At 40.9% G+C, this 15880-nt stretch overlaps 1 protein-coding gene across 1 annotated transcript in view; it reads right to left on the reverse strand.

Annotated features, from left to right (window-relative positions):
• Nucleotides 1-15880, reverse strand: part of LOC139354623 (protein enabled homolog) — a 260938-nt gene that overhangs the window by 2631 nt on the left and 242427 nt on the right. The gene's annotated exons all lie outside the window — the stretch shown is intronic.

The following is a 15880-nucleotide window of genomic DNA, read 5'->3' on the forward strand; positions in this document are numbered from 1 at the left end:
CGCGGCGAATTCACGTAGTAACGGCGCGGCGGGGAGATCGAGAGAGTTTGGAGACCAACGAAGGAGAGCGAGAGAGTTTGGAGACCAATGAAGGAGAGCGAGAGAGATTGGAGACCAAGGATGGAGAGCGAGAGAGTTTGGAGACCAATGAAGGAGAGCGAGAGAGGTTGGAGACCAAGGATGGAGATCGAGAGAGAAAGGAGACTTCGCGGGCAGAGCAAGAGTGCCGTATGCAGAAGGGGATAACGGAACTCCTCTGGACTTTGGACTCTCCCGTGAACTTTGGACCGGGAGAGGAAGTGTTACATCTCGGCAGTGGAGCGGCACACAGGCGTGCCACAAGCGGCACGGGAATCAGCGGAACGGCAGCAGTGGGCGGAACATCCATTGGAAGCGGTACATAAAGGACAAGTGGGTCATCCAGGAGGCACGGACTTTGGACCCAGAGTGGAGAGATTCAGCGGGCCGTGCGCAAAAGGGAAATAACGGTTCCCGGAGGCCCTATATAAGGCCGCAGAGCGCTGGCAGCTGGATCAGTCGATCACAAGGAGTCAAACCGTCAAGATCACTCAGATACCAAAGTGAACAATCAAACAACCAGATAATCTACAAGGGAGCAGCAGCAAGTCGAGTCGCCAGAGAAGCAGCGCCGTGGGAGCCTACAAGGAGCGAGATTGCTACGTCGAGACGTTCGGGATTGGGATACCAGGAATCTCCGAATTGAGACGCAGGTAGCTGAGATCCAGAGGGCATCACACGGCTAGGTCAAGGCGGTCGGTTAATCCTGTCCACACAGTCCTGGCGTTACGCCTGGAAAGAGTATAACAAGCCAGAAGGGAGAGCGGTCGATCAGTAAGGTCTCGAGTGGAATTGTCCAGGAGAGCCCTACGGATTCGACTTGCGAGGTCCCGGAGCGGCGTGCCCGAACCACGAATATAACAAGCCAGAAGGGAGAGCGGTCGGTCGGTACGGTCTCGAGTGGAATTATCCAGGAGAGCCCTACGGATTCGACTTGCGAGGTCCCGGAGCGGCGTGCCCGAACCCCGAGTACCACAAGCCACACGGGAACGTCCCGGACAAAAAGCAAAAGGGTGAGGCTAGGGTGGAACGTTCGTTTACACTAGGCGTGGAAGCGAAGTAAGGCGCGAGGCAGCTTCCTGGCGTTACCGCCTTGACTGTCCGCGCGGGCTGAGCAGAAACCCCAGTGGGACCATCCGGGACAGAGCAAGGGACAGGCGGCGGTGTGTCGAAAGGAGCGATCCTGGAGAGCGCAGCTTCTGTTCACCCTAGTCTGAGAACGGTGACGCTTCCCTAAGCCCGTACGGCCGATACCCCTCGCGAGTCCGAGTCGTTACCAGCAGTCACCAAGTCACGCGTGAGAAGCGAACCGCGAGCGAGCATCTTCAGGGAGCTGCGAGGATCTTCAGGGAGCGGCGAGGATCTTCAGGGAGCTGCGAGTATCTTCAGGGAGCTACAGGACGGGAGCACCGAGTCATCAAGGCGAGAGGTCGTAGAGTCATCCAGGACCGGCGGAAGCACCGAAGGTCACAAGCAACGAGTCAAAGCCAACCAAGCGACTAAGACACTTGTAATAATATACCCGCAATAAAACCCAATACGAACCCGTGAATTCTATGCTTTCTCACTGAGCTACTGGGCGGTCACGTTAATATAAATTTGGTGGGACGAACACACAATATACTGAGCTAGCCGCACGAATCTCGTAGCGAGCAGACAATAAAAATCAGTTCGTTACATCATAACTAAATATATATCACAAATATTTTAAATATTTAATTTTCTGACTCCTCCCTCTGTAAGAAATATATGGGTTGTTAACCTTCGTTCCAAACGTATATTTTCGCTTGGTTCCCATAGATAGATGTAAAATTATTCTTACAATTTAATGTTTCTCAGATGTTGGATTATTCTTATACCATTCATTTGTTCAGTCAGAAACAAATTTTATATTATCATTAAATTTTATTTTATTACTGTAAACATAATTCATTTAATTCATAAATAAATATATATTATATATATTTTAAATATTTAATTTTCTGACTCCTCCCTCTGTAAGAAATATGTGGGTTGTTAACCTTCGGTCCAAACGCATATTTTCGCTTGGTTCCCATAGGTAGATATAAAATAGTTCTCACAATGTAATCTTTCTCAGATGGTGAATTATTTTTAAAGCATTCATTTGTTCCATCCCATAATAATATTGTAATATATTTCGAAAGCATCAGTAGCTAGCATAGGAGCGTCTTTCAATTTAATTTCTGATTCAAGTTTATGATAGAGGAGTTGGGACCTGGTAATATCGGTTTTTGTTGTCAACTATTTTTCTAGTTCTAGTTTTCTAATTCTATTCTATTTGTATACTATTTGTATGAGTAAGGCATCATTGTCTAAGATTCTGAATAGGTTTAATAAACTCTGTAATTACAAAACTGCTTAGCTGGTTACTGTATATTTAGTAGATGTATACAAGTTGTTTAGTATCTGGTTACTATATATTTAGTAGATGTATACAAGTTGTTTAGTATCTGGTTTCTATATGTTTAGTAGATGTATACAAGTTGTTTACTAGATGTATACAAGTTGTTTACTAGCTGTTTAGTAGATGTATACAAGTTGTTTACTAGCTGTTTAGTAGATGTATACAAGTTGTTTACTAGCTGTTTAGTATCTAATTTATATATGTTTAATATCTGTTTACTTGATGTTTACTAAATATTATTAGCTGGTTAATAGTTGTTATTAACGTCTACGAGCTTTTATAGTCTTTTGTAAAAACTTACACTCTGATTTTCAACGTGTTTGGTATGTACGTAAGAAAGAATGCAAAGCCAAAATATCTCAAGATTGATATTGTTCACGCCAAAAGGGCGTATAATTTCAGGAGGCAGTGTCGAGCGGCAGTTTTATCCATATGTCTACATCTCGCGCGCTCGCACTGCCGTCCGCTCTCCCTCTCCATCTCTCCCCTAAGTCTCCGCTCTGCTCTGGAGCGCTTAAGTTAAGTTAGGCTTAAGCAGTTCATGTTTCAAAGTGTACTAATAAACACCTACGCACGTCGCGTAAAAACCCAAAAGTACCCGCTTATTTTTATGCGTACCACTCGATCTTGGGGCTTCTATTATTTCATCGATCAAGCCGCACCGCCCCAACATTTTGGTCCAGTCGAAACAGGATTTCAAAATCTTTGGATCTTCCTCTCCTGGAGTTTTCTTTGATTTTGTCCCAGCAGGCTTGAACCGCTCCAGATAAGTTCCACTTACTATAATTGCCGGCCATACGTCAGTTTTTCGAACCTTATTTCGACTAACTTTCTGTATGATATATTGTCTAAATCCAAAAGTGATTAATCCGACGCAACGGCATTTAATATATGTATTTCGATTCCGTTACTTGTGCCCGACAATATTCCAGTTTCCTTTGCCCACAATTGTACACTTGAAACAATTCCAGAAGATAATTCAGTGCTACTATTCAACAAAAATATTTCTCAAATATATTTTCAATTCCAATTGTGTGTAAAATATAACTCAGCCACAGTAAAAAATTCCCGATCATAAAGATTGTCCTTAAATTTGCACTCTTTTTATACCCGTTACTCGTAGAGTAAAAGGGTATACTAGATTCGTCGGAAAGTATGTAACAGGCAGAAGGAAGCGTTTCCGACCCCATAAAGTATATATATTCTTGATCAGGATCACTAGCCGAGTCGATCTAGCCATATCCGTCTGTCCGTCTGTCCGTCTGTCTGTCCGGATGAACGCTGAGATCTCGGAAACTATGAGAGCTAGGCTATTGAGATTTGGCGTACAGATTCCTGAGCTTCTTACGCAGCGCAAGTTTGTTTTAGTAGACTGCCACGCCCACTCTAACGCCCACAAACCGCACAAAACTGTAACTCCTACAGTTTTGATGCTAGATAGAAAATTTTAACTGAAATGTATTGTTCTCAACAATACCTATCGATTGACCTAAAAAAAAGTTTGCAACGCCCACTAAAACGCCCACAAACCGCGAAAACCTGTGACGCCCACAATTTGCATGCTAGATAAGAAATTTTAACTGAAATGTATTGGTGTCGTCAATACCTATCGATTGATCCAAAAATAAATTTTCCACGCCCACTCTAACGCCCATAACGCTTAAATCTGTCTACCGCCGGTAGGTGGCGCACTTTAATCTCGCTTTGCTGCTTGCATATCTCCATTTCCCTTTGAGTAACGGGTATCTGATAGTCGAGGTACTCGACTATAGCGTTCTTCCTTGTTTTTTACTGTGTTCCAGCTGCATGTGTATATTTACAAAAACAATCTAATACAGTCCACTCGAAGTACTTTTTTCTAATACAGTCCACCCCAAACAAGTGACAATATCCACAAATTTACTCCAGCAAATCGTTTGCAATTTAGTTGTGCAGGTGACAAACAAACGCACCGACATACAAACATAAGCGAAGTCTTTCCAATTCCCGCAACGTTATTCCGCTATTCGCACCCCACATATGTACATATGTACAGTGTACATACATACGTATATCGCCAGTGCACAGTGGGTCAAGAGCTCACAAAAAGTGTTCCTTTCAAACAAACAATGTTCAAGTCCGTAATTCCTTACATAAGTCCGACCATCCGATATAATAAATATTTATTGCCTATCCGACAGTGTGACCGTATATATTTACAATCTTAATTGGTTCCTAAATTCCAATTTGATTCCAATCCGTTTCCTTACATCTGAATTAAAATTTTAAATTATTTAACGTCATGGCAACATCAGTAAAATCCGCTTTAACCCGATTTATGGCCACAGCTGACTGTCTGATCCACTTTGAGGCCACTGTGAACGCTCCAGGTGCTCCTACACCAACGTTATCCGCCTGTAACATCCGTCGCGATCTCCTCAATTCCTTGTGGCAATCGGTAAAGGCAGCATACGACATATGCTCCGACTGCATTATAGCTGCAGGCGAGAGCGCCGCAGACACAAAATCCATACTAAAGTCCAAGTATTACCAAACGTACTCCACTTACGAAATATTTGCCGCGCAGCTGATGGAACAAATCCAAAAATGCTCCTCCCAAATACCTCAAGCTCCAGTAACTCCGTCCCAAAATTCCACGTCCTATGGCTGTCGGCTCTCTCCTATCGACACAGAGGTTTTCTCTGACGATTATCTTCGCTGGCCGACTTTCCGGGACCTTTTCACGGCAATATACATAGACAATCCGAGTCTAACGCCCGTTGAAAAATTATTCCACTTAAATTCAAAAACAAGTGGCGAAGCTCATTCCATAGTTTCAAGATCCCCACTCACCAATGATGGCTTTCGCTCAGCCTGGAATAACCTAACTGAGCGTTTCGAAAATAAGCGATTGCAGGTAAACAGTCACCTGAAAACACTTTTCAATGTGCAATCCATAGCACAGGAGTCGGGAGCAGCCTTAAAGGAACTTCAACGCACTTTTCAAGGTTGCTTAACTTCCTTAAAATTTTCCGGTGTTAATATTGAGAATTGGGACCCTATCCTGGTTTATATGTGCTCGACAAAACTACCAAAGCTCACTCTCTCATTATGGGTGCAATCCATCCAAAATAAAGCCGAAATTCCTACGTGGCTTGAGCTTGATTCATATTTGACGGAGCGCCATCTAACTCTTGAGGCCGTCGATAGCTTCCGATCTGCCAATTTCCACCACGTCCAGTCCAAAGACACAAATCGAGAGGCAGAATTTCCAAAAATAAATTCCTTCAACACAAGGTTAGTTCCGATAACCAAAGGCTGCGATCTGTGTTCGAAGAAGAACCACCCCGTGCGTATATGTCCACGCTTCCTACAGATGACGGTAGAAGATCGCTTAGCCTATATCCAAAGAAAGCAGTTGTGCTCCAATTGCTTTGCAAATAGCCATCAATTCCGGGATTGCACAAACGCTCACAACTGTCTCACTTGCCAAGATCGGCATAACACATTGCTGCATCGAAACAGCGGTCCTACTACTCCGACGATTCCATCCGACCCTCCAAGGCCAGTATCCGCCTCAGTTCCACACATCATTTCGTCCTATTCAACGCAAGTTTCCGTACAAAAAGTTCCTCCTAAGAATACTCCATCCGAATATTGGGTTCCATACCCCGCCTTGGATGGCAGACGTACTCGAGGTATTAAATCCTACCAATGCCGAGTCTGCCAAAAGATCCATCCTCTACGGAAGTGCCACCACCTTCTACGGCTAAGCCCCCAGAATCGGCTTCAGGAAGTACATATCCAGAAGTACTGCTCCAATTGCTTGGCTCACAATCATTCCAAGGACTCCTGCCGCAGTGGTCATCACTGCCACAAGTGTGGAAAGGCCCACCACACTCTCCTACATACGGACGACCGATCTATACTTCCAGCATATTCCTGAGCCTACAATCCTGAGGTTCTTGCTACGGGTGTCCTCGCAAGGGGGGGGAGAATGTTCACGCCAAAAGGGCATTTCATTTCAGGAGGCAGTGTCGAGCGGCAGTTTTATCCAGATGTCTACATCTCGCGCGCTCGCACTGCCGTCCGCTCTCCCTCTCCATCTCTCCCCTAAGTCTCCGCTCTGCTCTGGAGCGCTTAAGTTAAGTTAGGCTTAAGCAGTTCATGTTTCAAAGTGTACTAATAAACACCTACGCACGTCGCGTAAAAACCCAAAAGTACCCGCGTATTTTTATGCGTACCACTCGATCTTGGGGCTTCAATTATTTCATCGATCAAGCCGCACCGCCCCAACAGATATATAAATCTTAGAGGAACATGTTCGATTATGTTGGGGGAAGATGTATCCTGTGATTGTAAAATAAATTGTTCACAAGTTGTCTAAAGGGTGTGTAGGAGCTGTTTTGATAAACAATTTTTATTCATAATGACAGATGTTAAGAATATATAATAATATCATCCACTTTACCTAGTATATTATTAAAATAAAACAATTCGATTTTTCATGTTCTTTCATCTTATGTAGGTATAATAAATGTAATCTTAACTACGATAGCTACCCTTACATCCCATAACTATAGTTATTAGCCACAATAAAATGTATAGAAAGTACAATGTCAAAAAACAATTTAAAACTAACTATAATTGGGAAAGAAATTGAAATCGCTCCGGCGTAATACAGTAAAAAACAAAAAACACTGTGATTATGCCATTTTCTATCAACATAACAAATGTGTATACTCACACCTAAATGACCAATTGTACCCTTTGTTCAAAATGTCTATTCTTTTATTTATTATTTTTTATTTTTATAATTATTTTATTTATTTATTTTTTTGTTTTCTAATTGCTTAATTTCCCTTAGAATGAAAATCGGCGAATTGTGCCTTCTTCCGGGAAGAGTGGCTCCTCCGCCTCTCTCTCAGCCGCCTGCTGTCTCCGCTCCTCGGTCGGGAATAAGGCCATACCTGGGCGGACGCTCCTCCGCTCCTGATGACGGGAAAGCTCGGGAACAATGGGTTCCGGAACAGCCCTTGGTACACTGCGGTATACCTGATACACTGCCTCTTCCTTCATCCTCTCGTGGGTCGCCATTCATGCTTCATAGTTTAGCATGTTTTGCTCCTGGCGATCTACCAGCGCGAGAAACCTATCCTCGTTTACCTGACGATTCGATAGAACCCTCCTGAGCTGGAACGCAGTGGCTCTCAGCGCGTCTATTAGTGGGAGTTCCTCCCAATACTGTTGCTCTGCTTCTTCCTGCAGCGCTTCCGCCTGTTGGCCTGCCCATTCTTCTGTCGGGTAGGGCTCTCCTTTCGCGGCCCACTCGCGCCTTTGCTCGCTCAGGCGAGCGCGCATTTCAGTGATGTCACTATGAATTTCGGTCATCCTTTTGCTGTGATGTCTTCTGGTGTTCTGCCTGGGTTATCAAGCAGCAAACAGCTCCTTAAATACTGTTAGTGCTGGCAAGAAATTTATGACTAACCCTTGTATTAATTTTGAGAGTGTTATTCCACTTAAATTTAAAATTTTGTTGTTCCAATCTTGCAAGGATTTTTTAATGTTTGTGCTTACTTATGCACCTTCGCTGTGGACTTTTTCGGAACCCCTTGTAACATAACTATTTGTGTTGTTGTTAACAGTTACAAATGGTTCGCAAATAAAAAATACTTTCCTTATTAAATTTTTTATGACCTTTTTTATGAAGAAATAAAATTCCATGCATTTTTTCCATTACCTTGACCTTTGCGCCTGCGCCGAGGCATTTTAGCAATCCTTTACACCACCACCTGTGTTTATTGTAGGTAACCAACTTGACTCTGGGGTTATGGCACGGTTAGCAATGGGTGGTTTGCTTAATGGGATTTAGCTTTAGCTTTTAGACAACTTGTGAACAATTTATTTCTTAATTAGTTTTACAATCACAGGATACATCTTCCCCCATGTCATCATGTCCGATTCCTCTGTGCCTCTAAGATTTATATATCAATCTTGAGATATTTTGGCTTTGCATTCTTTCTTACGTACATAGCAAACACATTAAAAATCAGAGTGTAAGTTTTTACTTCACATTGAAAGTCGTCTAGTGATAAAGAATTTTTCATCATTCTTAACAAAAGACTATAAAAGCTCGTAGACGTTAATAACAACTAGTAACCAGCTAATAATAATTAGTAAACATCAAGTAAACAGATATCAAACATATAGAAACCAGATACTAAACAACTTGTATACATCTACTAAATATATAGTAACCAGCTAATCAGTATTGTTATTAAAGAGTTTATTAAACTTATGCCTTATACAAATAGTATACAAATAGAATAGAATTAGAAAACTAGAACTAGAAAAATAGTTGACAACAAAAACCGATATTACCAGGTCCCAACTCCTCTATCATAAACTTGAATCAGAAATTAAATTGAAAGACGCTCCTATGCTAGCTAATGATGCTTTCTAAATATATTACAATATTATTATGGGATAGAACAAATGAATGCTTTAAAAACAATTTAACATCTGAGAAAGATTACATTGTGAGAACTATTTTACATCTATCTATGGGAACCAAGCGAAAATATGCGTTTGGACCGAAGGTTAACAACCCATATATTTCAGAAAATTAAATATTTAAAATATATATAATATATATTTATTTATGAATTAAATGAATTATGTTTACAATAATAAATTAATATTAAATGATCGAATTAAATTTGTTTCTGACTGAACAAATAAATGGTTTAAGAATAATCCAACATCTGAAAAAAATTAAATTGTAAGAATCATTTTACGTCTATATATGGGAACCAAGCGAAAATATGCGTTTGGAACGAAGGTTAACAACCCATATATTTCTTAAAGAAGGAGGTGTCAGAAAATTAATTATATAAAAATATATATAATATATATTTAATTATGAATTAAATGAAATATGTTTACAATAATAAAATAGATAAAATAATAATAAATGATCCTGTTAAATTTCATTCTGACTGTAATTAAAACTACAAGTACGGATGAAGGGAAAGTATTTTGTTCAATGAGGTACGTCGGCTACTTGCGAGTTGGTGCACGGTCGAAACATCATCCCTTATCAATGGTCTTGAGATGTATGATCTTATCAGCCGGCCTGCTCCTTAGGTCTTGGGCATGTGACTTTAATGATGGTCAGGTAATTATAGTTCACGGTAAGTTGGTTTGTATGCTTTGATAATTTTTGACCAGAAACTATACCAACTCATAACACTTGTTAACAGTGAGTTACCATCTAAAACCAAGTGCTTTACAGATACTATACAAAAAGTAATCATCCCAAAAACAAGACTAAAGAGAAAGTAAGCATCAAAATACTGCTAGGTAACAACTAAATACAACGTGTCCAATGTATCAAGTCCATGTCCATCAATATGAGTACTACCCTAAAATATTTTATATCTCTGGATACTCTTCAAAGTCAAAATCTATTAAATTCTGGATGGAGCAGTGGAGACGAAATTTCTACGGGACCCCATTTTGTTGGGATTTGCTGAGGATTATAAAAAAGTTTTGATAAAATGTAAACATGAACTAGTGTTGATGCTAACTAAGAATCTGGGCGATGTGTTAGAACAAAGCAGAAATGAACAAACTTTTAAACTGGAAATGACGAAAGTGGTGTAGGCCTACCAATAGCATTCCGGAGTTGGCATTCATATGCTAACCCAAAATAGGGGTATGGGAGTCAACACAGCTGCATTGAGAAATTGTCGGCTAACCGCGAAAAAACCGAGATTTGTAATAATTGGATTTACACTAAATGGAGAAGTTATCACAAATAATTTATCAAACTTGAAAGTTCATTTGAACTCTGAATCATAACCATATGATAAACTGAATGTTGATTTTAGTAAGAATCAGTATGCTCACCTATATGAAATGTATACAAGATATCAATCTAGCTTCTATAATCGTGAATCACAACCATTTTTGACCCCAAATGAATTTAAATTGAAGGCCCCTATTATTGTGGTTGATCTTTCATATCAAAACGAATCAGTGAAAACTGGTCCTATTGATGTGAGAATTTCAATAGAACTGAAGACACCAAGTAACGAAAATACCCAAGCTTACTGTCTCCTCATACAAGACCGTTTAGTTGAATATAACCCATTAAACGGACTAGTACAACGAGTTGTTCAACATTAGAAAAATGTTGAAAGATACTGTTTCGATTGATGTTTAAGGTTTCTATGATAATAATAATAATTTTATTCTAAAGGATTTGGAATTGTATTCGAAAAAGATCCAAACTTGAATAATAGTTTTTTAATAGAACCACCATATGATTTTACTTTGCTAAATACAAAATCTCAAAAGACTGCAATTTGGTTAACCAATACACATCACAAAATTTTTTGGAACGATGGAGAGATCAGTTTTCCACAAACTAAGGATAATTGCAAGCGGAAAACAAATAATTTGTAAAGGTGTGGAAAAGAAACGATTTCTACAGAAGTTTTTTGGGAGTCGTCAGCTCATTAATATCGAGGAAATGGGCTGTCCGTCATTAAACAGGTTTAAAAGAAAACCGGTTTCCCTATTGTGAAACACACCTTAAGGGCGGGGTTTGTGCTCTAAAGAGAGCATACATTATTTTGACATTTTTTAAAAGTAGCTCCAAAACAATAAAATAATTGTTATACATCATTTTAAAGTTGAGACTAGATGTGTAAAGATGTGTAAAGTTACATGAGGAAATTGACCAATTTATTGAACCATTTAAAGGAGAGATAATTGGTCAGCATTTTCAATACCTTCTAATCACAAAAACTATGTTTATGAATCGAGGTGGACATGATCTCAAAACTACGAATTATGGTGAACACTTTACATTTTGTAATCCAGAAATGACGTCGGAAACGTGCGCCTGCTTCTTCTATGCAAATCGCCGGAATCAAAGCAGAAAATTAATTTCTATATATAACAAAAATGTTCGCAATACCAAAATAAATGAATAAATGTATATTATGCTAAAAAATAAACTTCTGACTTTTTATTTCGAGTTAAAATTACAGGTACGGAGAATGGAAAATATTTCCTTGACTGAGACATGTCGGCTACTTGCGAGTTGTTGCGCGGTCGTGATTTCAACCCCTATTATCAGAACGTCGTATGTCGAGCGTGCGCCTTCTGGGTTGTGTATGTCTCCCTTTTATTGCGGTCAGGTAATTGACAGGTGCGCAAGTTTTTGACCGATTTGTGGAAAGGAGAGAATCTTAGACAATTTACCAGTTAAACATTCTGGGGCGGAAACAAAAGTGTGTATTTGAAAATATTCCACATCTGAGAATCATTAACTTGTGAGATTTATTTTATTGGGGTTCCTTTGATTTCTAAATTAGTTTTATAATCATAGGAAACATTATTCCCCGACATGATCGGACATGTTCCCCTAAGATAACCATCTTTGAATACTTTGGGTGTGCGACCTTTCACACGTGCACCTACACGTGATACACGTGATAATGACACCTTTCCCCAACATGATCGGATATGTTCCTCTAAGATAACAACCTTTGGATACTATGGTTGTGCGACCTTTTTCACGTGCACCTTTCTCACCTGACTATTAATTGCACATAATGAGGGGAAGGATACATGATCAATATTGTCACATGGGGATGTGGGGGCGATGGGGCAATTAATTTTACTCTTTATAGACATGATCGTGACATTTTTATGACTTCAAAGCCCATTAAAATCAGTAAATTTATTAGATTATGCTTATTTTCCCAGAACCCGCATACGTTAATGAGGTGGGGGGAGGGAGGGCGGGGGCCATTAATATGCTAATTGTCCCAGAATCCGCGTTCCACTACTACTGAAGTCCTCCTTTTTAAGCAGGCAGATCCTCTTCATTCCCATTCTATTTAAGTTGCTTTCACTGCTAGGACACTCACGATGGGCGCCAAATGTAACGAACTGGTTTTTGTGGTCTGCTCGCTACGAGATTCGCGCGGCTAGCTCAGTAGACTGTGTGTTCGTCCCACCAAATGTATATAAACGTGGCAGCCCAGTAGCTCAGTGAGAAAGCACAGAATTCACGGGTTCGTAGTGGGTTTATTGCTGTCATATTATTACAAAGGACCTGGATGGCCTTGATATCGCCATGGCCAACGGTATCTCCGACAGTCCTGGTTGTCTCGCCTCTCGCCTCGTTGTCTCGGTGCTCCAGTCCTGTAGCTCCCTGAAGATGCTCGCTCGCTGCTCGTCCCTCGACTCGGTGACTCGGTGACTGCTTGTGACGACTCGGACTCTCGAGGGGGGTCAGTTGTGCGGGCTTACGGACGCGTCACCGTTCTCAGACTAGGGTGAACTGATGCCGCGCTCTCCAGGATCACTCCTTTCGACACACCGCCGCCTGTCCCTTGTTCTCTGTCCCGTATGGTCCCACTGGCGTTTTTGGTCAGCCCTCGCGGACAGTCAAGGCTTTACTTCGCTTCTACGCCTAGTGTAATCAAACGTTCCACCCTAGCATCACCCTTCTGCTTATTGTCCGGGACGTTTCCGGCTGGCTTGCTACTGACAATGTCTTGCGCACTGCTCCTCGCTGTGCTGGCTGAGCGGCTGGACGGAGCGTCACTTTTGGTACTCGGGGTTTCGTATGGCTCTCCTGGACAACTCCACTCGAGACCGTACTGATCGACAACTCTCCCTTTTGGCTTGTTATACTCGGGATTCGGACACGCCGCTCCGGGACCTCACGAGTCGAGACCGTACCGATCGACCGCTCTCTCTTCTGGCTTGTTATACTCGTGATTCTCTAGGCGTAACGCCAGGACTCAGTTGATAGGGATAAATCGAGCGCCTTGACCTAGCCATGTGATGCCCTCTGGACCTCAGCCACCTGCGTTTCAATTTGGAGATTCCTGACATCCCAATCCCGAAAGTCATAGTAATCTTGCTCCTCGTAGGTTCCCACGGCGATGCTTTTCCGACAACTCGACTTGTTGTAGCTCCCTTGCAGTTTATTTGGTTGATTTACTGTTCACTTTGGTATCTCGACTGATCTTGACGGTTTGACTCCTCGTGATCGACTGATCCTGCTTCCAGCGCTGGGCCCTTATATAGGGCTCCTGGTACCGCTAGTTCTTGGCATCTGCGCACGGCACCACTTCAGGGTCCAAAGTCTGCGGTTTTACCGTTAGACCTTTCGCCCTCCGCACACGGCCCCAGGCTAGGGTGCTAGGCGCGGCGACCTACCGTTAACCCTTCGCTCTTTCTCTCCAAGCTCTCTTTCCTCGTACTCTCCAAACTGTCTTGAGCCGAATTCTCCAAGCTCTCTCGTACTAAGTTCTTTAAACTCTCTTGAACAGAATTCTCCAAACTCTCTTGATCTGAATTCTCCAAACCATCTCCTTCCGCAATGCCGTTACTACGAGTATTCGCCGCGTATCTGGTAAGCAGCCGGCCATCTGTTGCTGCTGCTGCTGAGATTTCTGGGGAGTTATTCAACTCCTCACAGTATGTACATCCATTAATAAAGTATATATATAGCCGTGTCCGTCTGTCCGCCTGTCCGTCCGTCCGTCTGTCCGTCTGACCGTCGGTCTGTCTGTCCGAATGAACGCTGAGATCTCGGAAATTATAAGAGCTAGGCTATTGAGATTTGGCATGCAGATTCCTGAGCTTCTTACGCAGCGCAAGTTTGTTTCAGCAATGTGCCACGCCCAATCTAACGCCCACAAACCGCCCAAAACTGTGGCTCCTACAGGTTTGATGCTAGAATAAAAATTTTAACTGAAATGTATTGTCCTCGTCAGTACCTATTGATTAACCCAAAAACCCACGCCCACTTTAACGTCCATAAACCGCCCACAAACTTCAAAAAGTCGTAAATATGAACGCGGATATTTTTTAAACTATCAAAGATAGAGAAATGGAATCTGAGATTTAGATTCCGTAGCCTTGTACGCAGTGCAAGTTTGTTACGCGAAGATGCCACGCCCACAAACCGCCCAAATCTGTGGTGCCCACAATGTTTATGCTAGATAAAAAATTTTAACGGAAATGTAATAGTCTTATTAATACCTATCGATTGATCCAAAGAAAAGTTTGCCACGCCCACTCTAACGCGCACAAACCGTCTAAGGCTGCGGCGTCCACAATTTTCATGCTACAAAAAATTGTAACTGAAATGTTTTAGTCTCGACAATACCTATCGATTGACCCCAAAAAAGGTTTGCCACGCCCACTCTAACGCGTGTATTCTTCTCATCAATACTTATCGATTGACCCAAAAAAAAGGTTTCATGTCCACTTTAAAAAATCGTTAGTATGAACGTGGATATCTCGGAAACTATCAAAGATAGAGAATTGGGTTCTCAGATTTAGATTCCGTTTATTATTATTCGTATTATTATTATTATTATTATTATTATTATTATTATTAATTTTATTATTATTATTATTATTATTATTATTATTATTATTATTATTATTATTATTATTATTATTATTATTATTATTATTATTATTATTATTATTATTATTATTATTATTATTATTATTATTATTATTATTATTATTATTATTATTATTATTATTATTATTATTATTATTATTATTATTATTATTATTATTATTATTATTATTATTATTATTATTATTATTATTATTATTATTGTGGGATTGGTTTTTCTGGTTTAAATGAAAAGTCCCACTAGTTGTAATTTTATTATAATAGGTTTTAAGTTTTATTTAAATGAAATAGTGATAAGTAATTCTGATTATAGTTTTGGGTATTTAATAGGGATTTTAACAGCGTTTTTGATTATTACTCCCGTCGTTCTTTTACTTCGTTTAAAATTCACGTCTTTCGTCTTCGTCTCTCTCGTTCTAAGTCGTTGTACAAGACTTCCTTTTTCACCACGCCAAATATTAGTAGTGCTGTTCATCTGTGGTGGGTTCGGTTGACAAGGATGCCAGACCTATTCCCACAACTCGGCCATCCTTCTAAACATTCGTCCCGAATGTATCGTCGTCGTCCTCGGAGGATATATTCATCCATGGCTTCATATACTCAGCGCAAGAGGTAGTGTATCTTGGTCCGTCCGTAGTTAGCGATTCCTTTACAACATCATAAGTGTCTTTCGGCTTGACTTTTGTAACGCGGTAGGGACCCAAGTACTTAGGCTTTAGCTTAAGTCCACCACCAAGTTGCGTGCGTTTGATAGCGACAATATCGCCAACTTTGTATGTTGCTGCTGGTCTACGTCTGAGGTTGTATGAGTGCTTGTTTTCATTCTGCATAACCAGGATCTGTTGCTTTGCGGTTTTGCGGATCTCGTCTCGGTTGTCCTGAAACATTTGTACCAACTCTTGCTCAATCATTTCCTTCAACAGGACGTCTGT

Source organism: Drosophila suzukii, unplaced genomic scaffold, assembly GCF_043229965.1.
Source record: "Drosophila suzukii unplaced genomic scaffold, CBGP_Dsuzu_IsoJpt1.0 scf_11, whole genome shotgun sequence".
In the NCBI taxonomy this organism is placed as follows: Eukaryota; Metazoa; Arthropoda; class Insecta; order Diptera; family Drosophilidae; genus Drosophila; species Drosophila suzukii.